The sequence below is a fragment of the Bubalus bubalis genome, chromosome 11 (assembly GCF_019923935.1).
Source record: "Bubalus bubalis isolate 160015118507 breed Murrah chromosome 11, NDDB_SH_1, whole genome shotgun sequence".
Classification (NCBI taxonomy): Eukaryota; Metazoa; Chordata; class Mammalia; order Artiodactyla; family Bovidae; genus Bubalus; species Bubalus bubalis.
The window spans coordinates 10,255,235-10,282,519 of NC_059167.1; the positions used below are offsets into that span (position 1 = coordinate 10,255,235).

Genomic DNA, 27,285 nt, shown 5'->3' on the forward strand with positions numbered 1-27,285 from the left:
TGAGGGCAAACTCCACTTGAAAGTGGAAAGTCCTAGACCAACATAACATAGCATCATCCCTAGTATCTGGCCGACACACCCCCTTTACATCTTCTCCAAATGGGCAAGGCTACCATGCCCGCAATGAGATGGCCTGTTCTGCCCTGCATGGACTTTTAACTGAAAATATCCCAGTCTCAAAAATAATGCTTCTTCCTAAATCATCCTGCTTGACATTTCTGTAATGTAAGGCAGAGGTTTCCATCCACATTCAATATAAATATAATTTAAAATACTTTAAGAGTACACATTATCGGTTCCCTTCCTGAAAGGAATTTCAAAAATGAAGAATTCTGGGTCTTGAATGGAGAAGGAACTGGCAACCCACTCCGGTATTCTTGCCTGGAGAATCCCATGGACAGAAGAGCCTGGCGAGCCCCAGTCCATGGGGTCACAAAGAGTCAGACATGATTGAGTGACTGACACTTGGGCCTTGAAAATGAGGTTAAAAGAATTCTATGCATAGTTTTTAAAACAAAACTAAGTTAGGAGCCACAAAGGAAAATGCCACCTTCTTCAGAATTTTATTTAGGGAAATAATCAGATTAAACTATGCTTTACTGAATACCTACTGAACAGGAAATACACCTAACAGCTTAAAACAAACTATAAACATATACATACTATCAGATTGGAAAACCAGACACCAGATCTAAGCCTGAATTCAACTTAAAAAATAAAATTTTTAAAAATAAATAAATTTATATTAAAAAAAAAAACTAATAACGGAGGGATTTTTGTGTGGGACCATAAATAGGGTACTGACTTGGCAAAGCCACTCTAGAATTGAGGCTGTGGCTCATTATCTGATTATCTAAATGCAAGTCACTTTTGTCATTATTCTTACTGTTCATAAATTCTACCCAGTTTGGATGAGGCCATCAACAGGTTAATGTGAATTCGGGTTTTGAAAGAGAAGACGAGACAGCAGTCAGCATCAAGGGGCACGGATTTCTCCCAATTATTTCCACACCTATTGCTGCCAGGTTTAATCTCCTTCTCCGGGCCTACCCGTCAGTTCGCACGGGGGAAGAATGCTAGCTAATGCTGCTCAACAGAGAGTGTAGGTCCAATTTAAATAATTAGAAGCCTATTTCATTTCTTCTCTCCCTCTTATAAACGCACCTGAAAGGAATGTGCAAGCCGAGCTCCAAGTCTTTAACTTGCCGGGGATGACGTATGAGTTTCCTTAAAGCCCCTTTCCTTACCAGCCCTGCTCTGTCTGGAAATAATTTAGAGCTATTGGATGATAATCAATAAGCAAGGGTCATCTCTATTGCCAGACTCAAATGTCTCTGATCTAGCAAATCATCAATTACTGCTGCCTATATTAGCCTTCCCGTTAGCCGTGTGACCCGAACGGGTCCTCTTATTCTTCAAGTAGACGAGGACAGGAGCTGCAGAGCAGTTTTCTGCTGATGAAATAAGGCTGCAGTGTGCTTGGGTTGGGGCCTGTCTCCAGCTTCTCTGCAGAGGACTTCACTCCTCTCCTTGAGTGGTGAGAAATCTCTTTCCATTTGGCAAAGTCCTGAGGCATCATTTTGTGACTTGACTTCGGGCCATTCATATTCATCCCTTTCTTTGATTGCAGGCCTGTGAGTGCCAGGCTTGTCAGGCTCTCGAGACTCGAATGTATGGCAGGCAAGTCTCTGACCCGAGGATCTTCATTTGTAACAAGTGGTTTGAACTACACTTGGAGCCCTAACTGGGACAGTGATGCACATAGGGGACTTTGCTCCAGGAATCTGCATTTTTAGCAAACTACCCAGGTAATTCTTTCGCCCATGGAGGTTTGAGAACCTCTAATCTGGAAAGGATATAACAAGTAAATAACTTGGGATATAACAAGTTGAGTTAGGCTATTAAGGAAGAATGAAATAGAGGCTGAACAAAACTACTAGCAACTTGCTGTAGAACAGGAGAGAAGAGGAAAGGGGATCAGAAATTCACGGAATGTCCTTTAAGCTGCCTGTGAAGGCAACTAGAAGGTGATGGTTGAGAACAGGAAGGATGACATTCCAGGCTAAAGGAACAGCCTGGGCAAAAGCTCATAGAAATAAGAGGACGGAGTTTATTTGGGAATCTGGAAATAATCCAATGAATTAGGATGTGAGGTATACAATAAGGTGGTGGGAATTAAAACTGACAAGGAAGTAGGAGTCCATCACAAAGTATTTGAATACAGTCCTTCAGAGAGACAGGGCAAGGATCTGGTCTAAAAATTAAGAGCAAATTTAAATAATCACAAATCACAGAGGGATAGAAAGAACAAAGGCTGAAATTACGCAATATTCAAAATCCCTTTACCAGGGCTTCCCTAGTGATCCAGGGTATATGCTCCCAATGCAGGGGGCCAGAGTTCAACCCCTGGTCGGGGAACTAGACGCACATGCCACAACTAAGAGCTTGCATGCAACAACTGGAAGATCGCATGTGCCACATCTAGCACCTGGCACAACCACATAAACATTTTTTTTAAATACCTTTATCCATTGCCTTCAGTTCAGTTGCTCAATCGTGTCCCACTCTTTGCAACCCCATGGACTGCAGCACACCAGGCTTCCCTGTCCAACTCCCATAGCCTACTCAAACTCATGTCCATCGAGTTGGTGATGCCATCCAACCATCTCACCCTCGGTTGTCCCCTTCTCCTCCCACCTTCAATCTTTCCCAGCATCAGGATCTTCTCCAATGAGTCAGTTCTTCACATCAGGTGGCCAAAGTATTGGAGCTTCAGCTTCAGCATCAGTCCTTCCAATGAATATTCACAACTGATTTCCTTTCATATTTATTCAATTCCATATTAACTGTATGCCTATTATGGGCCTGATACAAGAGGAGGCTCTGGAGAAATCATGCTAAACAATCCAAACATGGCCTCCCTTCCGTACGGCTTACAGTTTGGCATTTACTAAGTGGCAGGCACAAAAACCAAAATGGCACCTCCAGGAATGTACAGTGTAAAAGAGGATTAAGTCTAACACACACACACACACACACATTTACACATGTCACAATAAACCACAAGAAAGGAATGAAATGTTAGAGGACTACGTGATCTGACTTTTTGTGATCCTATGGACTGTAGTCCTTGGAATTCTCCAGGCCAGAATACTGGAGTGGGTAGCCTTTCCCTTCTCCAGGGGATCTTCCCAAGCCAGGAATCGAACCCAGGTCTCCCACATTGTTGGCAAATTCTTTACCAGCTGAGCCACAAGGGAAGCCCGAGAATACTGGAGTGGGTAGCCTATCCTTCTCCAGTGGATCTTCCCCACCCAGAGATCGAACCAGGGTCTCCTGCATTGCAGGTGGATTCTTTACCAACTGAGCTATGAATGTCTCAGGAATTATGATGATAGCTTTAATTACATGGTTAAGGCAATGGCTGTTGAGTTTCTCTCCTATAAGTTTCTTCTTTTGTAGTTGAAAAAGACCTTGGGAGAGATATTTTGAGACTATGCTATTATATTGTTTCTCTTCAATGTTTGCCCACCAACTTGAGCGTTTTCACAGACCTTCCTTGCAACAAATACTACTGCAGTATTGCCGAGTAGTAACCTGGTATTTCCCTCATTCCTTCCAGCATATATTAATTAGAATTCTCCTCACAAAAAGAACGGTCTCTTCTCCTCATTTACTTATCCAATTATTTATATCAGGGTGGACACCTGAATATTTATTTTATTCTTTGAGTCATAATCCAATATTACTGTTACTTATGTTGCTCAAATCATCAGCTTTTGCCACTGGGAGCTCTATTAGGTGGGTTCCTGTTGCCTTTTGACATCACTTCATCCTTCTAATTAATTTGTTATTACTTCTTTGCTTTCTGATACTAGAAGATGCCCCAGGCTCATCTAATGTTTCCTTTATCCAGCCTTAAAATCAGTCATTTCTGCTCCAAGGAGTCTTGATTCCTTTTAGCAAAACTGAGATTTAGAAACCAACATCTAAGCCCTAAGCATGCTCACTGCTACCAGAGCATCATTATTCCTTGGCCTTCTAAAGATGTTCATACTGATCCTTCCAATTCCAACACCACAAAGATGATTCTAACTTTCCCATTTTTCTTAGTAGCAATCGTATTCTCCAACAGTGAAAAGCTCTCATCATTAACAATATACTCACTTAACCTTAGTATAAACTTAAAGCAATTAGTTACAGAAGTACAACACTTGTATACAGTCCTTTCCTCTCTAAGCTTACAGCTTCCTGTCAAAATGCTTTTTTCCAGAGTTACCTAGGTTATTTTTTGCCCAAACCCTTCAGAATGGCTGTTATTAATTTGTAATAAATTAGGTTTACCTCCTATTATGTGTATTCCACTTCTGTCCACCAGCATTTTGGTTGACTATATACATGTATTATTTTCATTCTTTTAATCCATTTAGAGATACAGACCTCTTTGCTGAGCACCTACCATGTTCCAGGAGCAGTGTGGGTATTTTTATTATTTAAGACCATAAAAACATGATATGCCATTTTAGAGATTAATATCTAGGCCATGAAATTTTACATCAAGATGAGAAACCAATTAACCTTATCCACCAAAAGATGGTGCCTCCTGTCTCTACTCTTATCCTTTTCTTAATAGTTTACCAACTTTATGGACCTATAGATTCTGTTGGCCTTTATTTCCATAACCTAAAAATACATTAGAAATAATGAAGCAAGTACAGCTGTTTCTCAGGGAACGTTAATGGAATGTCACCTGCTTGGGTTTTTCTAATTAGCTATCACTATTGATAACTCACCCTCTAAAATGAAAACATGGGAATATATGTGTGAATACAAACAAAGGCCCACAGAGCACCCTGGAGGACTCCTAGCAATCTCTATTTGGGCCTTTAGAAGGCAAGACTGTCCCTCAGTGTTTACAGGAACCTCCTGAAAGGCAACCACGTGTAGGTCATTGGCCTCACCTGAAGGAAGGTCCCGTTCTCACACCATTCCTAAATCAGGAAAAGAGTATAGTGGATAAAAGCCTTTCCCAATGGCTCAGTGGTATAGAATCCGCCTGCAAGGCAGGAGCTACAGGAGATAACAGGTTTGATCCCTGGGTCAGGAAGATTCCCCTGGAGGAGGGCATGGCAACCCACTCTAGAGGAGCCTGGCAGGCTACAGTCCACGGGGTCACAAAGAGTCAGACACGACTGAAGCATCTTAGCACACACACACGCGTAATGGATAATAGTGCAGTTTCTGGAGTCAAAAGACCTATGTGCTCTTAGGCAAATCTCTTCCTGTCTCTGAGTTACAATTTCCTCACTTGTATGGAAGGATAAATTATATGTATAATTTATATGCATGTGTGTGCAACTTACATACATAAATACATACCATTTATATTCCCAAAATAAATTTCCAGGCCCAAGATGGAGCCACTCCTGACCAAGGTGTCACATCAGCAAAGTAAACCTCAGAAAGCTTTCATGTCCTGTAGATTTTCCACCTAACCAGAAACTCAGTAGGTCCAATCAACCAACCCCCAAAAACCAACCCAACTCTGGGCCTTCGTGCCCCAAAGAAGGTTAACTCTGTGGCCCCAGCCAATCAGATATTTTCTTTTTTTGTCTCCCTCGTTCCTCACCTTGTAAAAGCTCCCTGTCTTCCACTGCATTTTGCAGTTCACCAAAAGAAGACTGTCCACTATGTGAAATGCTATATAAAGTCTGTCTATCATCTAAATTGTATCACTAAATTATCTTTTTAAAATACATTTAACTGTGTTATATAATATCTATTTTGTTTATCCCTATTTACAAATAAGTAAATGGAATTGTGAAATTAAATGAAATTCAGTGTCAAGCTCTTTTGCTTTAAACACATATAAAGTACTCAGAAAATATCAGCTATTATTAGTACTATTATTGTTTTATGCAAAAGATAAATAACAGCAGTACCCAGCAAAAAGATCAGATAAACAGTGAAGACAAGGCAGAGAAAGAGAACAAACATTTACTTATAATAATGCCAAAAAATGTTCAAAGTATCATACAACTGTGCTCATTTCACATGCTAGTAAGGTTATGCTCAAAATCCTTCAAGTTAGGATTCAGCAGTATGTGAACCGAGAACTTCCAGATGTACAAGCTGGGTTTCAAAGAGGCAGAGGAACCATATCAAATTGCCTATGTTCGCTGGATCATACAGAAAACAAGGGAATTCCAGAATAACATCTACTTCCGTTTCATTGACTATGCTATAAATCCTTTCACTATGTGGATCACAAAAAATTAAAATTCTTAAGAGAGGGGAATACCAGACCACCTTACCTGTCTCCTGAGAAACCCGTGTGCAGGTCAAGAAGCAACAATTAGACCCAGACATGGAACAACTGACTGGTTCCAAACTGGGAAAGGAGTATGTCAAGACTGTATATTGTCACCCTGCTTACTTAACCTATATGCAGGGTACATCATGCAAAAGGCTGGGCTGGATGAATCAAAAGCAGGAATCAAGATTGACAAGAGAAATATCAACAACCTCAGATATTCAGATGATACCACTCTAATGGCAGAAAGTAAAGAGGAACTAAAGAGCTCCTTAATGAAGGTGAAAGAGGAGAATGAAAAGCTGACTTGAAACTCAACATTCAAAAAACTAAGATCATGACATCAGGGTTCCATTACTTCATGGCAAATAGAAGGGGGAAAGGTGGAAATAGTGACATATTTTATTTTGGGGGCTCCAAAATCACTGTGGTTGATTTCAGCCATGAATTTAAAAGATGCTTGCTCCCTGGAAGGAAAGCTATGACAAATGTAGACAGCATATTAAAAAGCAGAGACATCACTTTGCTGACAAAGTTCCAGGTAGTCAAAGCTATGGATTTTCCAGTAGTCATGTATAGATATGAGAGCTGGACCATAAAGAATGCTGAGTGCTGAAGAATTATTGCTATCAAACTGTGACGCTGGAGAAGACTCCTGGCAGTTCCTTGGACTGCAAGATCAATCCAGTCAGTCCTAAAGGAAATCAACCCTGAATATTCACTGGAAGGACTGATGCTGAAGCTGAAGCTCCAATACTTTGGCCACCTGATGTGAAGAGTTGACTCATGGTAAAAGACCTTGATGATGGGAAAGATTGAAGACAAAAGGAGAAGGGGTTGACAGGATGAGATGGTTAAATTGTGTCACCGACTCAAAGGACATGAATTTGAGCAAACTGTGGGAGGTAATGGAGGATAGAGGGGCCTGGTGTGCTGCAGTCCATGGTGTCTCAAAGAGTTGAACACGACTCAGTGAATGGACAACAACAATATAATAATAATAATCTAATCCTAACAGTAACTCATGGCATGGCATCCATGCTCATTTGTGTCTGACTCTTTGGGACCCCCATACACTGTAGCCCACCAGGCTCCTCTGTCCATGGGATTTCTCAGGCAAGAATACTGGAGTGGGTTGCCATTTCCTACTCCAGGGGATCCTCCCAACCAGGAATCAAATCCCTATCTCCTGCACGGGAGTCAGGTTCTTTACCACTGAGCCACCTGGGAAGCCTAGGAAACTAATACATCCACCCAGTCACCTAAGATCCACCAAAAATTGCTCAAATGTCCGTAGATGTCCTTGTGTCTCCACAAACAAACTGAAAAATTTCCTAACACTTAGAGGCACCAAAAGGACAATAGAAGGAAAGTAACTGTGTGCAAGGGGCTCAGTCAGACAAACATGAGAACCTGGGATCTTCCAGGGGCCTATGGAACCTGTCAGCAGGAAGGAATCCAGGCCAGCCTTCCAAATGCATCTTCTCACCACTTCATTTTCTCTCCATTCAGGGCAGCGGTAGACATGACTTTAATCCTTAGTACCAAAAACGTTAAGAGCACGAACTCTCCCGTGAAGGCATTAAAGTTGTGCTGTCTTCCCTCCTTCCAGTGGTCTCTGTGCAGGGCCCATTTTTCATAGCTTCTCCATCTTTCTTGTACTTCTGCTTCCTCCTCTTTTCACCCAGACAGATGGAGAAGCAGCCCAACCTCTGAGAAGCTAGTCTTACTCCCCTCCAGGCAACATCTGCTTCCACCAAACAGCCCTGCGAATGTCAGCTTCAGACCCATACATCTTCAAGTGAAGTTGGTCCCGAACCAGAAGTCACAGCTGAGTCACCAGCAGCAACGCAGGGACCAAAGATACTCTGGCCACCCCTTGGCTTTTCCAACCCTCAGGACTGCCTGAGTATCTCTGTGAAAAGTCAGGGTTCAAGTAAATGTAATGATAAACACTTCCTAGCCACACCACCACAAGCCCCTGCTGTACCCAGTCATGATTGTAGAATTCCTTCCCCACTGTGATTAAAAGATATCTTCCCTCCTTTACAAACCTGATTTGCAGACTAAAAAACTATTTCCCAAATATTTTCTACAAATTTCAAGCGATATACGGACTCCTAAGGGATGAATTTGTTGTTGTTGTTTCCTCTAAAACCAGTTATATGTTGATTTAATCACTTTCTTTCTGAATACTCCACCAAAATATAATTCCTGCAAAAAGACGGTGATCTGAGCTAACCTAATAGTGGTTAGAGCATAAGGCCAAGGTCATCCCAATGACTCTGGCATTGTCTGTATTTTAAGTGTCTCTCCTCCTTTTTAACCCTTGGTCACAGGTGAAAATACCAACAAGCATGGAGAACCCAGTGGGGAAGAATAATTCTAACAGCTCTGTCATCTGAAATGCTGCCTTCTGTTAATACTTCACAGAAATGTTCCAGACCAAATGTCGCTACCTATGTGGTCCTTGAGCTTTTGTGCACATTCCAATCACCTTAGAAACTTTTAAAAATCCTGATAACAGTTCTATAAGGATACCTGGACATGGGATTCAAGCATCCATATTGAAATAAAGATTTCAATATGCAGCAAAGTCTGGGATAGACAATGGTTACCCAAACAACCAAAGATTCAGAACCTACCATGGCTCTAAGACTCTGTGGAATAAAAATGATTATCTCTTCCTCCCTATCATAGATTTTCAAAGACAAGGAGTTTTGAAATTCTTAGAGAAAGATATATGGAAATGCAGATGATTATTATTGCAAGTTGGCAGGTGTTTGGGACATACATTTGATTCTCTTTAATCATTCAAATGAGACCAAATGTCCCAGAGATGTGGAGTCAGCCCATCATTATACCTAATGATGGCACTGAGGATCCAAACACAGGTGCTGAGAGCAGCAACAAGATCGATCTTCGAGGTTCCTTCCACCGTGGGGACACCCTTCAACTGCACCCTACAGGCACCCCACAGTCTAGGATCAGCCACTGTTCACTTTTGGCTCAGCAACATGTATTGCAGAGAAAATGGTCTTTTCTTCACTGAACACTGAGTATAAAAGGGAAAAGAAATGACCGTCTTATCCCAGGCACATCTAGCCTCGTCATACAAAAATGAGGATTTAATATTAATCCACTCATCTGACAGTAACGGAACATCAAATGTCCCCCAATCTAATGGCAAAGTCTGGAACCACTGATATACCACACAGTAACCTCCTGAGTCTTGTTTTTCCTTTAGCAGTAACTAGAGCAATAAAAGGTTGGAAGGAGAGTATAAATATTTAAAGGCCAAAATAAATCTTTAAATGTTGAACAACCAGGTTATGTGATGGGTAAACTGGAGACTTGTCTCGAGATGGCAGCTCGTGGAATAATGACAGAGCAAAACCTTGGTCGTCCCTTCCCCCTCAGTACAGCATTAGTGGACGTCAGCGTTGCAATAGCTTAACTGGCGAGAGCCAGCAGATGGTGTTTTTATGGCCCTATATAAACAGCATTAAGTCATTTTAACTCTTGCCCCATAACTCAGGTTTCCAATCCAGGCTGCTGTTGTCCACCTCTCTCATCTTCTGAAATGCTCATGAGGAAGAGTCCTAACATTTATGAAGCTCATATTATGTGCTAGATATTTTTCATCTGGATTTGCTTACCTCTGTTTACAGAGAACAGCTACTAGGGGCAGAGCCAAGATGAGAACTGATTGTCTGACTTTATGGCTGGGACCCCTCCCACTATCCTCCTATCATTCTGGACCTCTGTTTTTTCACTGATTGAACGCATGGTAGAAGGAACGACCGAAAACTGCTAAGTGATTATCCTCTTAGTCCATGACCGTTGTTGCTTAGTCGCTCAGTCGTGTCTGACTCTTTTGTGACCCCATGGACTGTAGCCCGCCAGGCTCCTCTGTCTGTGGGATTTCCCAGGCAAGAATACTAGAGTAGAGTAGGTTACCATTTCCTTCCCCAGGGGATCTTTCCAACCTAGGGATCGAACTCACGTCTTCAGGTCTCCTGCATTGCAGATGGATTCTTTACCACTGAGCCACCAAGGAAGCCCCTGACCAAGAGCATCCACATCACCATGGCTTGTTCCTATCTGAAACTATGACTACTTTGAGTCTCTCACGTGTTATTTGGTATATTGGTTTTTCAATTTTATACTTGTAAGAAATAAGAGTCTCTTCAGATATGAGACTTTCCTATTGACTTCTTCAATCCAATTTTGCTATGCATTGATTAAACTCCTCTTTAAGCTTTCAGCATTTTAAAACACAGTTTTCAAATGGTAAAGTCATGACTTTCACTCAGAATCATATATGTCAAAGATTTATTCAACTCATTAATTAATGAGTGACTAAGTGAGATATATAGTTAATTTAATAAATGGATGTTAAGAAAAGTTTGCTGGCTTACATACAAAATTGACTAATGCCTTACAGGGCAATAACCCATAACCTCTGAGGTGACCCCTTCCAACAGAAAGGTATTATTTGCATCTCTACCGGGAAGAAATTGACAGGTTAACCTATGTTCATAAAGAGTTGCAAAACAGAACAGTCAATAGAAAATCAATCCCAAACCTGGGCTTAAACACACTGTGATGCTTTTGCTTATTTCCAAGCTTTCGGTTAACTTTCTGACAGTGTTTAAGACACTGAAGTAGAAGAGGTACATATATACAGTGACTGAAAAAAAGTGAAAAGTGAAAAGTGAAAGTGACTAGGAAGATTTCATCACTGTCTGTGAGGCCCCTGTTCAGTCACCCAGTCATGTCTGACTCTTTACCAGCCCATGGACCCCAGCAGGCCAGGCCTCCCTGTCCCTCACCATCTTCTGAAGTTTGCCCATGTTCATCTCCATTACATCAACCATCTCATCCTCTGACTCCCTCTTCTTCTGCCCTCCATCTTTCCCGGCTTTGAGGACTTACAATGAGCCAGCTGTTCGCATCAGATGACCAAAATACTGGAGTTTCAGTTTCAGCATCAGTCCTTCCAACAAGTATTCAGGGTTGATTTCCCTTAAAACAGGGCTTCCCTGATGGCTCAGGTGCTAAAGAATCTGCCTGCAATGCAGGAGAGCCTGGTTCAATTCCTGGGTCAGGAAGATCTTCTGGAGAAAGGATAGGCTACCCACTCCAGTATTCTTGGGCTTCCCTATGGCTCAGCTGGTGAAGAATCTGCCTGCAGTGTGGGAGACCTGGGTTCAATCCCTGGGTTGGGAAGATCCCCTGGAAAAAGGAAAGGCTACGCACTCCAGTACTCTGGCCTGGAGGTGGACTGTATAGTCCATGGGGTCACAAAGAGTCAGACATGACTGAGCGACTTTCACTCACTCACTCACTTCCCTTAAGATTTTTAAACTCCTGCCCAAGCTGCAGCCAGACCAATTAAAATCAGTTTCTCCAAAGGTGGGACCTGAACATCAGTAGTTTGAGAAGCTTCCTAAGTGATTTCAATGAACAGCCAGGGCTACTCAACTGTGGCCCATGGCCTGGCAAAAGGATTTCAGAGGATTTCAGAGCCCCTTTCCCCATCTTCTCAGATAGAATCTGCACACCAACAAGATCCCAGGAGATTTCCTGCACGTGAAAACCTGAGATGCTATGAGATATTCTGTGGCCATTCCCCCCATCCCTGACTTAAACAACTGCTGCATGTTCTCAATATGACGCAGTTCCAGGTCCCTCCTCTTCAGAGTCAGTGATTCAGAGATAGAGTCAATAGTAGATGGGATTGAACAAGGGATCCTTGACATTCTTTCAGAAGTTTGGGAGATGCTGACCACAGTTTCTCATTTGTAGGTTGGCTGACAGCCTTGACTATTGGACTGAAGGAAGTTTTGCTTGATCTGACAGGGGTTCTCAACTCGAACTACACATAAAATTACCTGAAGATGCTTCTCAAAATTAGAGCTATCTTCACCCCACCCGCTAGAGACTGTCTGGTCTGGGTCTAGGCATAAGTGTTTTTGTTGCTAGTTTGTAGCGCGCTAGGTAATTCGAACACGCAGAGTTGAAACATCACTATGTTAGGGAGCTACTGCCCCTTGGAGAAAGAGGGACACATGTGATGGAGTGTTATCTGACAATAAAACATAAACTACCGATTAGGTATTTTAAAAAATCTAAAGAGGACTTCCCTGCTGGTCCAGGGGTTAAGAATCTGCCTGACAATGCAGGAGACACGGGTTCAACCCCTAGTCCAGGAAGATGCCACACGCCGCAGAGCAACTCAGCCTATGAGCCACATCTACTGAGCCCACAAGCCCTAAGCCAGGGCTCTGCAACAGGAGAGTACCCCCACGTGCTGCAAACAGAGAAAAGCAACAAAGACCCAGTGCAGCCACAAATAAACAGATAAATAAAACTTCTGATTTTTTTTTAAATCCCAAAAAATCTAATGATACATCCTAGCTAGGTGGTCGTGATCAAGCACCTAGGATAGTTGTTTGGGAATTCCTGAGAATGGACAGGAAAGAAAAGGTCTATAAGGGTAAAGATCAGAAAAAATTAATAACTAATTAGGATTATGGCTGGAGAAAATGTGCCACGTTACAGAAAGAGCCTGCAAGATGGTGGAAAAGGAAAGGAGTTGGGGGTAGAATCAGTCCCAAATCAAAAACTTGGCAAAGGGAACTAATTTGAGGGATATGATAGTCAATTTTCTGTGTCAACTTGACTGGGCCATGGGGTGCCCAGATATCTGGTCAAACATTCTGGGTATTTCCGTGAGGGTTTTTTGGATAAACGGCCCTCCAGCTCTCATCTCATCAGTTGAAGGCCTGAATAAACCAAAAAGCCTCACCCTCTCCTGAGTAAGAAAGAACTCACCCTGCTTGACTGGGCTTCCTAGGTGGTGCCAGTGGTAAAAGAATCCGCCTGCAAATGCAGGAAACGGGGGTTCAATCCCTGGGTGGGGAAGATCCCCTGGAGGAGGAAATGGCAACCCACTCTAGTATTCTTGCCTGGGAAATCCCACGGACAGAGGAGTCTGGTAGGCTACAGTCCATGGGGTTGCAAAGTGTTGAGACACAGCTGAGCACACACACACACACACACACACACACTCCCTGCCTGACTGGGCCTTTGGTTTTTTCTTGCCTTCAGACTCAAACTGATTGAAGCAGTGATTCCTCCTGGAATTCAAGCCTTCTGAAACCACAGACTGAAACCACACCATTATTATTCCTTATAATACATCGTGTTTGTAAAATATATTGGTTCTGTTTCTCTAGAGGCTCCTTTGATAGTAGATAAACATATTGTGTTGAGTTTTGAGATATAATAGTTGATTATTAAAATCAAGAAAAAACTAAAACGAAGATTAAACAAATAATACAGATGTTATTTATTCAGAGCTTGCTATACAAAGGAGTCTGCCACTAAGCCCTGCATTTGGCAGAGACTTGAAGACAGACAGGGGGGTAGGAAAGAAAGAGAAGGCTTAATTTAAGGTACACCCTCGCTGGGGCTTCTGGCATAGGGAGGGTGAGGGTCTTCTAACTAGAAGCAGGGTACCCTAGATGATTGGTATGACAAGCGTATCTATCTTTCTCTGGCTTGCTCCAAGTTGGAGGCAGGTGCAAAAATTAAAGAAGCCAGCAATCAACAACCAAGTCCTGATTATTTTGGGCCAATTGCTGCAGAGCTATGGGTCAGAGTTTTATTGTCAAATATGGTCTGCTAAGTCGCTTCAGTCATGTCCGATTCTGTGCGACCCCATAGACGGCAGCCCACCAGGCTCCCCCGTCCCTGGGATTCTCCAGGCAAGAACACTGGAGTGGGTTGCCATTTACTTCTCCAGTGCATGAAAGTGAAAAGGGAAAGTGAAGTCGCTCAGTCATATCCGACTCTTAGTGACCCCATGGACTGCAGCCTACCAGGCTCCTCCATCCATAGGATTTTCCAGGCAAGAGTACTGGAGTGGGGTGGCCCTCGACTAATATATATGTTCACTTTCATATGTTAAAAAATGAATGCCCTAGTATATATCAAGTCCCCACTTCCCAAAGTTTTAATGAATGTTTTCATCTAGTTCAATGTATTCAATACTATTTGGCCACATCCGAATCCATATTTATACACTTAGATCTAAGTCTTACCGAGGATTCTGGAAGAGGGGAAGGATTTCAAAATGTAGGCTGTATTATTATCTGTTGACAAGGCCAATAGGTCAGGAGATGCCTGCCATTGAAAAGATAGTTGGTTATACTCACATATTCCAAGAGATGGGGCCACACACTCCATGGCAGCTGGGGGTTGGGGGTCGGGGGTCGGGAGTGTGTCCTTCATAGGAAAGCATGAAAATTGATCAAGAGGTTCTGGGGTAAGCAGGCCGGGACCAGAACCTTTACTGTGGCTTTTCCAGGAAGAAACAGGCAAACCAAAGTAAACAGGTTGAGGATTAGCTAGTTTACATCATCTCAGGGGGCTCTGGGCCATAGGGACTGTCCCTGGGCATGTGTTACCTGGCTCTGAAGTGACCAGGGCATGGTAACAGGAGTCCTGAGTCCTGAGAGTGACAGGCTGATAGAGCAGGTGGCTGGGATGCAGGCTCTGTATCAGCTGGTCTGCATCTGAAAGGCAGACTTGAGGCAGAATCGTTCACTATGTCTAGGAGCTGGCTAGCCCTGGAAGGGCCAGTTCCTCCAGCACCAGCAAGTCCCCAGATAGCAAAGCATCAAAATGCAAAGAAAGTTAAAAGCATCATCAATGCTGGAAATATAATTTGAAATAGAAATTCAAAGCCCCCCTGGCACCCCATCCCACCCCGGCTCTTTATAAACCGCTAACATCACAACAGTTACGAGAGCAAACCAGAAATGCTTAATGTGACATTTCAAACTACAAGACCGCTTGACACCACCATGAATCATCTGGGCTGTGTGCCTGGGGCATTAATAGCAATGAATAGCAATACCGAGACGCAAAGACCGGCAGCCGCCACCGGTAAGGCTTCAGCACAAAGCCTGCCATGTCTGAGCCTTCCCCTCGCAGAATAAACCAAGGACAGACCTCCATTTTCCCTGGCAGCTGGGACACGTGAGAGCTCGCCAAACCCTTGCCTGTCCATCATATCCTTTTTCATGGCCCTGGAGATGGTGAAAACATTGTTTTGCGCTGTTTCTGCAATATCTCAGAGACTCTCCAGCCAGGTGACACTTCCCTTGGGTCTTTATAAGTGAGAGTGGGAGTCAGCACACCACTCATTTGGTAAAATGTCTCTGATGCTTAGAAGATTAGCACTCTTCTTGTGTGTGCGCTTAGTCACTCCGTTGTATCTGACTCTTTGCCACCCCATGGACTGTAATCCGCCACGCTCCTCTATCCCTGGGATTCTCCAGGTAAGAATACTGGAGGGGGCTGCCAATCCCATCTCCAGGGGATCTTCCTGACTGAGGGATTGATCCCGAATTTCCTGCCTTGCAGGCTCTTCATGTGGCCTAACATAAAAAAAAAAAAAAACTTTTCTAAAATCACCAATTATTTTGTAGTTTAGTAGACTGTACTTGTCTGTTTCTTCCCATCAGATTAAAAGCTCCTCAATGGTACAGACTAGATATTAAATTCATCCTTTTAATCCCTGAGCCTGACCTTGAAAAAATATCTATTAATCTGCAGCGTGTTATACAACTCAGCCACCTCTAGGACCCTTACAACTCCACTGCCCTGCTGGCTAAGGGACAGAGTGCCTTGCTCCTAGCAAGTAAGAAATAAGAGAAAGAAATCCCCAACCATAGAAAAAGGACATGCCAGCACCCTGGACAGAGTGAAGGAAAGGAAGCAATAACAGAAACAGCAGCAACGTTAATGGGCCTGGTGTGTGCCGGGCACAGCTCTCAGCTCTTTATACGGATTAACCACCGTCACCAAATATCCTGGAAAAAAATCTTGCAGTCCCTCTCTGTGGACCATATTTAAGTTTGAATCAGATATCTGTTCTTCCTCGTTTCTAAGTTTCTTGGTATATTGCCATTATCTTCTTAGAAATTCCCCTGGTAGGGGGCGGGGGATGCAGTCGGGCCTAAAGAAACACACAAAAACCAAGTCTTTGTTTGTTTGCTCTGTTATGGTTCACCAGATGGAAGTGAAGACAGATGAAGAGGTCAAGTGATTCTATGGCCTCAATGTGGGTTGGAGACAAGGAGAATGAGGCGTGTGCCAGGCAGCAAAGCCTGGGGGTGCAAAGAGGCAGCCTGGACCAAGAGCTCCTCCCCGGCCCTGTCACCTCAGGCTTCATCCCTGCCTCCCAGGTCCAGCCAGCGGCGATGATGCCCTTGCTCGTAAAATGCCTGACCGCTTCCTATCTACACCAACATTCTTCCCATCCCTAAACTGGACCATAGCAATGTAGTGGAAAAAATCATCTTTTAATTAAGAGTGCAGCACACGGACTTCTCTGGCAGTCCAGTGGCTAAGACTCCACGCTCCCAATGCAGGGAGCCTGGGTTTTGATCCCTGAACAGGGACCTAGATCCCACATGCCTCAACTGAGACCTGCACAGCCAAATGAGATAAATAAATAATAAAAAGGGAAAAAAGGATGGCAGCACCGACCTGAGCTAAGGGAGTCAGCCTCCCTTCAGAGCTTTGCTCTGAGCAGGGAAGGGCTTTGCAACAAGGCCTGGTTCAGCCTTCCCGCAGCATCGTAAGGGAAGTGTGTGGCACGATTCTTCCCACTTAACGAGATGGAAAGCAGAGGGCGTGTTGCAATCTGAATGGTTCTGCCAAGGTCACAGGCTAGACCTGAGTGCCTGAGGTGGAAGCCGGGCCTTGGGAGCTATGTCTGAATCTCTTACACGTGGAACGTGGATTCAGTATTGTATACTGCGCCTGCCCACTGAAATTCTTTAAAATCAGTGCAACGTGCATCTGAAGAAGGGAGCTCATATCTGGTATTTCACACACCAAAACAACCTTTGTGTACCCTTGCCACCAAGAAGTATCCACCCGCACCTCTTGTCAGCATTGCAGGGTGAGATTCTTTGAATATTCAGCACCTTCTCCCATCCCACTCCATCAGTCCTGTTCTACCAGGGGGTTAACAGATGCAAAGGTGGCCAGAGTGGAGTATTTAATGTGACAGAGATTTTTCAAATCTCTGCATTCCCTTGCTGCATCCCAGCCAGCACCTTCAATAAAACCAAATACTCCTGGGGCACAAGAAGTATCTAGGTTAATAGCTGAAGATTTGCACTTGTTTTCCCCACACAGCCAAAGTGCTCAATAAGCCTCACAAAAAGAAATCCTTTAACCTATGACAAAAACTCAGTCAGCAGAAGAAAATGGTAGTCCTCTGACAGAACCCAGCTTAGAGAAGAAAACTGTCTTCCCAGTACCTAGAGACTCAGCTGATGTGAAACACAGTTTTCAGGGCTGGGTGACATATATCAGAAGCTTGGTGTTTGACAAGAGGCATAAATAGGCTGCATTCTCTGTGAGGCAATGAAAGCCGTTTAATCCTGATCCAACTCGAGCCACAGGCTTTCTCTCTCTGCAAACCATCATCACCACCCGTAACATCATTCTCACCAGAAGTCGTCTGCATTCTGTGCTGGACGCTGAACAAAGGAGCACGGTCCCCACCGTGTGGGATCTCACCGTCTGAGCTGTGCAACGCTGACACCTATCGACCTAAAAATACATCAGGCAGAGAAACCTGAAGAGCAGAAACAAGGACAGTAATACAAATCCAGGATCAAACACCTTCCAGGACGCAGAATGAAGACGGAACTAAGAAATTCCCCTTTTAGACTGATTGTACAGCAGAGCACCAAACGTACAGGACGAGTGAGCACTGACATCCACAGCTGACCACCCCGGGCTCCACACATTCAGAAGAGTGGCATCAAAGCATCTGAATGATAGACGGACTGGCCTGGATTTCACCCAGACGTGTCACTCTGAAAATCAGTTTTTCAAAGAAGATTATGTTTCAAGAGCTCTTCAAATGCTGGAAAGAAGAAATGATTAAGACTAACATCCACTTGAACAGCTTTTTAAAAAAGGCAACAAGCTATAGCTAGAACCAGATGTGGAACAACTGACTGGTTCAAAATTGGGAAAGGAGTATGACAAGGCTGTATATTGTCACCCTGCTTATTTAACTTAAATGCAGAGTACATCATGCAAAATGCCAGGCTGGATGAAGCACAAGCTGGGATCCAGACTGCCAAGAGAAATAGCAACAGCCTGAGATATGCAGATGATACCACTCTAAATGGCAGAAAGAGAAGAGGAACTAAAGGGCCTCTTGATGAGGGTGAAAGAGGAAAGTGGAAAAGCTTGAAACTCAACATTCAGAAAACTAAGATCATGGCATGTGGTCCCATCACTTCATGGCAATTAGAAGGGGAAAAAGTGGTGACAGGTTTTCTTTTCTTGGGCTCCAAAATCACTGTGGACAGTGACTACAGCCACGATATTAAGAGATGCTTGCTCCTTGGAAGGAAAGCTATGACAAACCTAGACAGCATATTAAAAAGCAGAGACATCACCCAGCCGATGAAGGTCCATAAAGTAAAAACTATGGTTTTCCCAGTAGTCATGTATGGATGTGAGAGTTGCACCATAAAGAAAGCTAAGCACAGAAGAATTGGTGCTTTCAAATTGGACTGCAGGAGATCAAACCAATCAATCCTCAAGGAAATCAACTCTGAATATTCATTAGAAAGACTGATGCTGAAGTTGAAGCTCCAATATTTTGGCCACCTGATGTGAAGAGCTGACTCAGTGGAAAAGACCTTGATGCTGGGAAAGATTGAGGGTGGGAGGAGAAGGGGATGACAGAGGATGAGATGGTTGGATGGTATTACCAACTCAATGGACATGAATTTGAGCAAACTCTAGGAGATAATGGAGGACAGGGGAGCCTGGCGTGCTGGAGTCCATGGGGTTGCAAAGAGTCAAACATGACTTAGCAACCGAACAACAACAAACAGCCACGTAGCATTCATGTAAAGCCATATCCTCAGATGTCCATAGGAATTTAGTGGGAGGGGCAATAAGTAGGCACTATAGGCTCAAGAAAGGAAGGGTCTGGGATGTTTACTGGAATCCAGTTTTCAAAATAATCAATATTTATATCAGCATAAATAATAAAGGTATATTTGTCTAGTTCTATTCTCTGCCTAAGGGCACTATGGTCCTTGCTGACCAAAGGAGAACAGAAAGGCCAGACATGCATCGAGCTGCACCTGGCCCTGCTAGAGCTACCCACCAAGGCGGACGTTTACTGAAAGCCAAGAGAGGAGGGGAGGGTGTGTGGAGAACAGACCTTGCCCGTCATGCGTCCCCCAGTATTACCAGGACAGAAGGAATCCAGTCATCCCTCTGCCAGAGCAGTCTCTATGTACACACACACACACACACACACCTTACACACCCTACACTTTCAATTTCTGGGTTTTGGTCCCAAGCAAGAACAGCTAAATAGAGAGGGTGACTCTGTGGATATTTTTAATTTTTTGGCTGTACCCATTCCAGACTCTTCACTCCCTAATATATCCAGCGGAAATACACATAAGGCCTCAGTTGTGTCATAGACACTTCCCCCATTGTGGAAGCTGAAGCAATCAGAGCCTCCCTTCTCTCCAACCCTGTCCACAACCTAAAGTGGACAAAGGACTTGGGCCAGGCTGATGGAGTGCTGTCTCCCAAAACAGACTCTGGGGTGAGTGTCAGAAAGCTCTGGAGCTGCAGAAGTCACTCTTGGTGGAAAAGCAGCAGCAAGAAGCAGACTAGACTGTTCTTGCTGCTGAATCAGGAGCTCACCTCCTGTCCTCTCAAGCTCACTCTGTTCCTCCCCCCTTTCCAAGCCCCCTCTCTGAGTCTCCTCTTCAGTCTGAGAGACATTGATATCCTTCCAAGAAAGGTCCTTTTGGCTTATGTTAGCCAGAGTTGGGTTTTGCTACTTGCAACTGAGAACTCTGACAGCATTATGGATTCTAGAATGTCCCACACATACCCCTGGTGAACCTTGCCCAGGCTGGCAAGAACCATTCCTTACAGCAGCTCTGTGTGTCTGGGCTCCCATCACACAAACAGCAAGCTCCCTAAGTTCTTTCTCCATATTTCTTTGCCTTTCCATTCCTTTTCTGATGTACTTTATGGCTTTCCAGGTGGTGCAGTTGGTTAAAAAATCCACTTACCCATGCAGGAGACACAGGAGATGTGGGTTCAGTCTCTGGGTCGGGAAGATCCCCTGGAGTAGGAAATGGCAACCCATTCCAGTATTCTTGCCTGAGAGATCCCATGGACAGAGACTGGTGGGCTACAGCCTATGGGGTCGCAAGAGCTGGACACGACTGAATTCACAATGCCTGAGAGATTTCTCCAAACTCTCCACTTGCTCCAAACATTCCAGGAACATAGACGTTTTAGGCATAGATCTTTAGGAGACACGAAGGAGTTTACAATTAGGCAAAATGCAAACTTCTCAATGTTTTAAATTCAGCACATTCTCGTCATGTACCAGAGCTGTTTTATTTAGTTAGGTTTTCAGGAAATCCAGCTTCTATTTGTCAGGTTTACGGGGTTGATGCGTCCCTCTCTCACTGAGGTGTTCAGAGCCTTAATTAGATAGCGAGTATAAAGTGCTTTGACAGCATCGGATGAAAAGTGCTAGAGAAATCTCTAGGGAATGTCTTCATTTTTGGCTCAAAAGACACAAGAAAATTAGAAAGCTTTAACAATCCAGCTAAGGTTTACAAGTAAACTTTGGGGGCTTTTTATCCATCTGTGTGTGGTATGGTACAAAGACTGAACTTGTTTTTTGGTATGTTTTTTTAACTTTTATTCTAACTGTAAATAAAAGAGCCATGTTGAACCACCCCCCTGCAGGACACATTAAATTTAAGTTCTCCATGCTGGGTCTGTGGGATGTAAATTACCAAGTTATTGTCTGTGGACCTTGAATCTTTTGAGCGAAGGAGAAACCTGCCCAGACTCATGTATCTAGTTAACACTTCTAAGGGGACATCTGGGATCCAAATTTTAAATTTCTTTCTTTTGAAAGAAAATGCCCCCGATAATACCTATCTCCTGTGTAGAGGAAACTTTCCCTGAGATAGAGACAAGACTCATTTGTTTCTTCAGGTTTGGACCTGGGGTTCCTTTAATTACTTCTCAGGCAGGCAAACCCTCTGTTCTGAGGCTGACAAATGATGGCAGAGTAAACAGCAGTGAGCGTGGATCAAAAGCCTTTTCATTCAGAAGGAAAGGACTTGGGGGGAGGGAGTCTCTCTACTGGGCCCAGCTCCACAAATAGTGACGGGCACACCCCGGGGACGGAGGCAGATGTGGACCCTGGCGTTGTGGGCACTCAGCAGACCAGTGCTTGCCTGGCCAGGGGTGAGGCTGGATTCGAGTGAGGAGAAACCCAGGGGGCCTGCAGCTCTGCCAGGGAATCTGAGCCTTCCCTCAGCACCTGCCTTTGCAGGGAAGCTTTTTAAAGTGCAAAACTCACCCAGTCTTTCCTTACAAAACACACTGTTCACAGCTACCCTTTTTCCATTTCTTATCTCATAGGAAAGGATGGCTTAAAAAACAAAAAAAATCTTTGATTCCATCCTTGAAAACAATTCCAAAAAACTCACGTGGGGAAACTGGAAACACATACGTGCAGAATGTATTTGGAAAAGGACATGTTGGTCTCCTTTAAAGACTGCCATGTATTTTCACAAATATTTATTTGTTACATGTAATAAGGTGGTGTTTCAAATCAGGGAGGGAGAAAGACAGCTGGGACAACTGGCGATCTTTTTGCATAGAATAAATCTGAATGCCTATAGAACTCCACACCAAAATATATTCCAGATGGATCAACTATTTCAATGCAGTTACAATACATAGCTATAAAAAAAATTAAGTGCATTTTGCTCAAAATCTTAAATGGCAAAATCCATTCTAGACAAGACACGAAAGTCAGAAGTATAAAGGAAAAGACTGGTAAATTTAACTACATAAGACATTAAAATTCTTTATGACAAAACTATCATAATCAAAGTCAAAAGAGAAGTGACACTGACAATTTTTAACGCGTGACAAAGATGGAATGTCATGAGGAAATTGAGATTCCTTACAAATCCATAAACAGAGAAAGAGAGAAAGAAATCACCCAACAAGAAAATCAGTGAAGGACCTGAACAAGTAGTTCATAGAAAATAAAATAACCACTAAATTTGGAAAAGTACTCATAATTAAACACATTCATAAAGAAATAAAAATTTGAAAAAAAAATTACTTTCTATCATCCTACCAAAGATGAAAGCATTTGCTAATTCTCAGAGTTACTAAGGATGTAAAGAAACAGACATTCACACACAATACTCATGAGACTGCAAATGAGTGCGATTTTTTTTTTTTTTTTGGCAGTAAAAGGCAACTGGCAAGAGCTAATAAACTTACACCTCTAGAAACTTAACCCATGGATATACAAATATAAACATAAGCAGATATTTGCTACAGCATTATTTGTAATAATGAAGATTCTGGAAGCATCTGTACACCGATCAATAGGGAATTGCTCAAATAAATTATGAAAAATATCTACAATACACTGCAGCCATTGTAAAGATTGCAGTAGATCTATATGCACCACTAGAAAGAGATAGTCAAGACAGATAGTTAATTACACAAAGGCTAGCTGCAGAAATCTGGGTGTAGTATGAACTCACTTACAAAAATAAAAATGTGCCTGAGACGCAGGTTACTGACATTTCTGGAAAGAGCCATAGGAAACATATAATAGTGATTTTCCTCTGCATAGTGGGAATTTCATTCGTATTTTCCTTCTTTTTTACTCTTTTCATTTTCACCGTGGACTTGCTTTATTTTCACAGTGAAAATCTAGTTTTCAAAAATAAAAAATAAATAGGGGCTCATCTACCACTTAAAATTAATAAAAAGTTTTACTCAATATAATCTGAAGGTAGACTAGTAACCAGACTCTGAAGACAGAAAGATGTCCACAATGCCAGCCCTGTCCTCCATGAGCTCATTTTATGTCTAGAGAGATAGAAAGAGAGCCAGGCACCCAAATAAGTAATCGCTCACCTAGATGGGCATGATAGGAAAGATCTCATCCTTTGCGATACTCAGTGCTGCCTGAAGCAGGACTCCAGAATAGCCCACACTGGACTCACAAGCACAAACCACAGCCTTTCTTGTGATCTCGGACACAAGACTAAAAACCCCAGGAGACAGGGGTCTTCACAGCTCCCCCAGGAATTGGAATACAGCCATCCTTTGAAAGGTCTTTGTCAGTCACTCAGAACGTTAACCTTTGGAACTCATCTCTCAAAAGGCCTGGGTCAAGGGATCCAGCTCTCAAATAGGAGCCCACGCTCCACGGGAACCACAGGTCTATTAAGCCTTAGCTTTGGAGCAATTATGAGGCAAAGGGAGCTCGAAAGCCTGAGGCTTTCATGATGGCAGAGGGGTCTCAGCAATGGCTGTGTAACGAGTATTATCTGCAAAGCATCACTGCCCCTTCCTTCAACCCCACTTGCGTGCTAACACCCGGCTTGTCAGGAGAACTCGTTTGATAAGAACTCACTCAGCCATTGATTGAGTCCCCAGCTCCCCACCCTTCTGAATGGCAGGACTCTAAAGTCTGTGTTCCTCCCCATGTGGGCCTCGCTCTCAGAGGGGAAGACTGGAGTCAAGGAACCATCCAGCACCTAAGACCAACCTGAAAATCAGCAAATGGGACTAATGAGATGGCATGGTCCCATCCTGCTGGGAACATGGCCTTGTGCAAAGATCCAGATCAAAAGATTTCATGGGCTGGGGCAGAGATTAAAGATGAAGAAACTTCCACTAGGTTGGGCAGAGGAAAATGTTCATGGCCCACGCGTGAGTACTACTTTCAGGAACCCGCCCTGGGCTCTTTTCCGTCATACCGTGTTATCTCCACAGGCCTCCAGGGGGGCCCTCTCCATGTGAATAGCATGGAATAACCCCCACCTTCACGACCACTCCCCAGAGAGCCCCACAGGAATACCACATAGGCCACGAATCAAGTGGGCAGGATCAGCAGAGAAGTCCTCACTGTTGACCATCAGCATGGCAACGATAGGTCAGGACAAGAGAGTCAAAGACTGGGTCTTCTGGACCGTGGGCAAATCACAGTCTCTCAGGAACACAGTCACCTGATCTGCAAAATACAGCCTGCCTTACAAGCTGTCAGGATAAACCGAGGAGACACTGGTGAATGAGCTTCGTGAATGGAGAGTCATGTTGGCATGTACCCCTTGCTCCCAGACAGCTGACTTAAACATTCCCCAGGGGCAAAACTCTCTCGGACAACATGACTTCAGGAGCAGGGAAATGTAGGATGGAGTGCTCCTGCAGAATTTCTGTGCGATGCCTGTGCAAATTTTATACCTGTTTTTAACCTTGGGGGAGGCTCAAGCAAATAATAAAAGAGACTTATTTCACATTTGTCCTCAAAGAGAGAATCAATAAACTTGACAATTATTACTTTCCTTTTCAATAGGAAATACCACTTAAAGGGAAAGAGGAGTGTCACTGGGACAGGATGCTGTAAGAGCATGATGATGGTTAAGGGCCTCAGGAAGTCACTGAATGGCTCAGGGCCTCGGTTTCCTCACCTGTAACAGTTTCTACTTCTCAGGCTGTAGGAAATGCTTCGAAGATGCCAAACACCTAGGAAATCCTTACACCTGCTCCATTATAAAGGCCCCATTTTGTGCTGAAGAATGGATGCTTTTCAATTGTGGTGCTGGAGAAGACTCTTGAGTGTCTCTTGGACAGCAAGGAGTTCAAACCAGTCCATCCTAAAGGACATCAACCCTGAATATTCATTGGAAGAACTGATGCTGAAGCCGAAGCTCCAGTACTTTGACCACCTGATGCAAAGCACCAACCCACTGGAAAAGATCCTGATGCTGGGAAAGATTGAGGGCAGGAAGAGAAGGAGGTGACAGAGGATGAGATGGTTGGATGGCATCACTGATTCAATGGACATGAATTTGAGCAGACTCTGGGAGACACTGAAGGTCAGGGAAGCCTGGCAAGCTGCAGTTTATGGACATGACTTAGCAACAGAACAACAACATTTTGTGCTGGGGAAAATGAGGCAGAGATGATAACTTCCTATTGTAGACACAATAAAGTGAACCAGTTTCTAAAGAATGCATGATCCTGAATCTGTCTCAAATCTACCCTTTTCTTCCATTTTCTCTACCATAGGGACAAAAACCTCCTTACTAGTCTCCCTGTCTTCTTGTCTTGCTCCAATCCTTCTTTAGTGTTTTTTATCATGTCTTTCTACTTCTCAAAGATCAGGTCAAAACTTACATTTTCCATTTCCCAAGATGTAGGCTACTTGCACTTAGCATTTACAAACTCAGGTAGGATCCCTCCTGGAGGCGTCTTCTACTATCAGGGCACACCCATTCTCAGGTCCTTCCTACAGTCTGGTTGCTCAGCTTCCCTGGTGGCTCAGCTGGTAAAGAATCCGCCTGCAGTGCAGGAGACCTGGGTTCGATCCCTGGGTTGGAAAGATCCCCTGGAGAAGGGAAAGGCTACCCACTTCAGTATTCTGGCCTGGAGAATCCATGGACTACAGCCCATAGGATCACAAAAAGTCGGACATGACTGAGCGACTTTCACACTCCAACCATCAGGCTCCAATCATTCTCAGGCCCCTCCTACTATCAGGCCCTGCCCACACTCAGGCCCCTCCTACCATCAGGCCCCACCTACACTCAGGCCCCTCCAAATTCGGAATCCTCTCATTCATAGACTGTTTATACTACAGGGTTCCTCCTACTCATAGAAATACCTACTCTTTTCCTTTATAGTTCTGAACCAAGGTGATCACAAATTTTACCTTCATTTTCCACATGTTAGAGACTGGGCTGTAATATTTAACATGATTTTATTCTAAGTTCAGAGATAAAAATAAGATGCACAGAATAAATTGCAGCTCCTAGATTTGGCTATCTGAAGGATTCCAAGCCCAGCCCATTCTCATAAATCTCCATGGGATTTCTCTCCTCAGCAAGCCATCTTCCCTCTGCCTTCTAGAGTGTTCCCAGCATGTCTAGCCTCACCCATGACCAGGACTGGAGAACAAATCCAGAAACACTCCACTTGAAAGTCTACCATCTTGGAATGTGTTTCCTACTCTCTCCAAAAGAAACCCATTACTAGCCACTAGGATGGGCTTGACCCAGTCACCAACGGGAAGACTGTTCCAGATCTGAGTCTAAGGAGCATGCAGCATTGAAGGTACAGTCCAGCATGCACTGCCTCATCTTAATCCAGCTCCTTTTTCATTGCCTGGCTCCAGTGCCAGGAAAGATCACTCTTGCTGTCCTTACTGCTCCCTTCCAGTCTCCATACCTCTGCAAGAACAGGTAACACTCTTTAGCCATCAGTTCAGTTCAGTCACTCAGTCATGTCCGACTCTTTGCCACCTCATGAACCACAGCACGCCAGGCGTCCCTGTTCATCACCAACTCCCGGAGTTTAGTCAAACTCATGTCTTTGAGTCGGTGATGCCATCCAGCCATCTCATCCTCTGTCGTCCCCTTCTCTACCTACCTTCAATCTTTCCCAGCATCAGGGTCTGTTCCATAGCCATGCTGCTGCTGCTAAGTCACTTCAGTCGTGTTCGACTCTGTGCAACCCCATAGAAGGCAGCCCACCAGGCTCCCCCATCCCTCCATAGCCATCAGATCAGATCAGATCAGATCAGTCACTCAGTCGTGTCCAACTCTTTGCGACCCCATGAATCACAGCACGCCAGGCCTCCCTGTCCATTACCAATTCCCAGAGTTCACTGAGACTCACGTCCATTGAGTCAGTGATGCCATCCAGCCATCTCATCCTCTGTCATCCCCTTCTCCTCTTGCCCCCAACCCCTCCCAGCATCAGAGTCTTTTCCAATGAGTCAACTCTTCGCATGAGGTGGCCAAAGTACTGGAGTTTCA

At 43.9% G+C, this 27,285-nt stretch overlaps 2 long non-coding RNA genes across 2 annotated transcripts in view; one reads left to right on the top strand and one right to left on the bottom strand.

The window, feature by feature from the left end:
* Window positions 1-1,288: 1,288 nt before the first annotated feature.
* On the top strand, window positions 1,289-8,350 carry LOC123328282. Its single transcript, XR_006543126.1, has 3 exons — window positions 1,289-1,537; window positions 1,631-1,808; window positions 8,002-8,350. It is a non-coding gene; the product is annotated as an uncharacterized LOC123328282 (long non-coding RNA).
* Window positions 8,351-20,402: 12,052 nt separating this feature from the next.
* Window positions 20,403-27,285, bottom strand: part of LOC123327955 — a 44,029-nt gene continuing 37,146 nt past the window's right edge. Inside the window, exon 3 of the long non-coding RNA XR_006542597.1 lies at window positions 20,403-20,712. This is a non-coding gene — a long non-coding RNA (uncharacterized LOC123327955). The remainder of the gene's footprint in view (window positions 20,713-27,285) is intronic.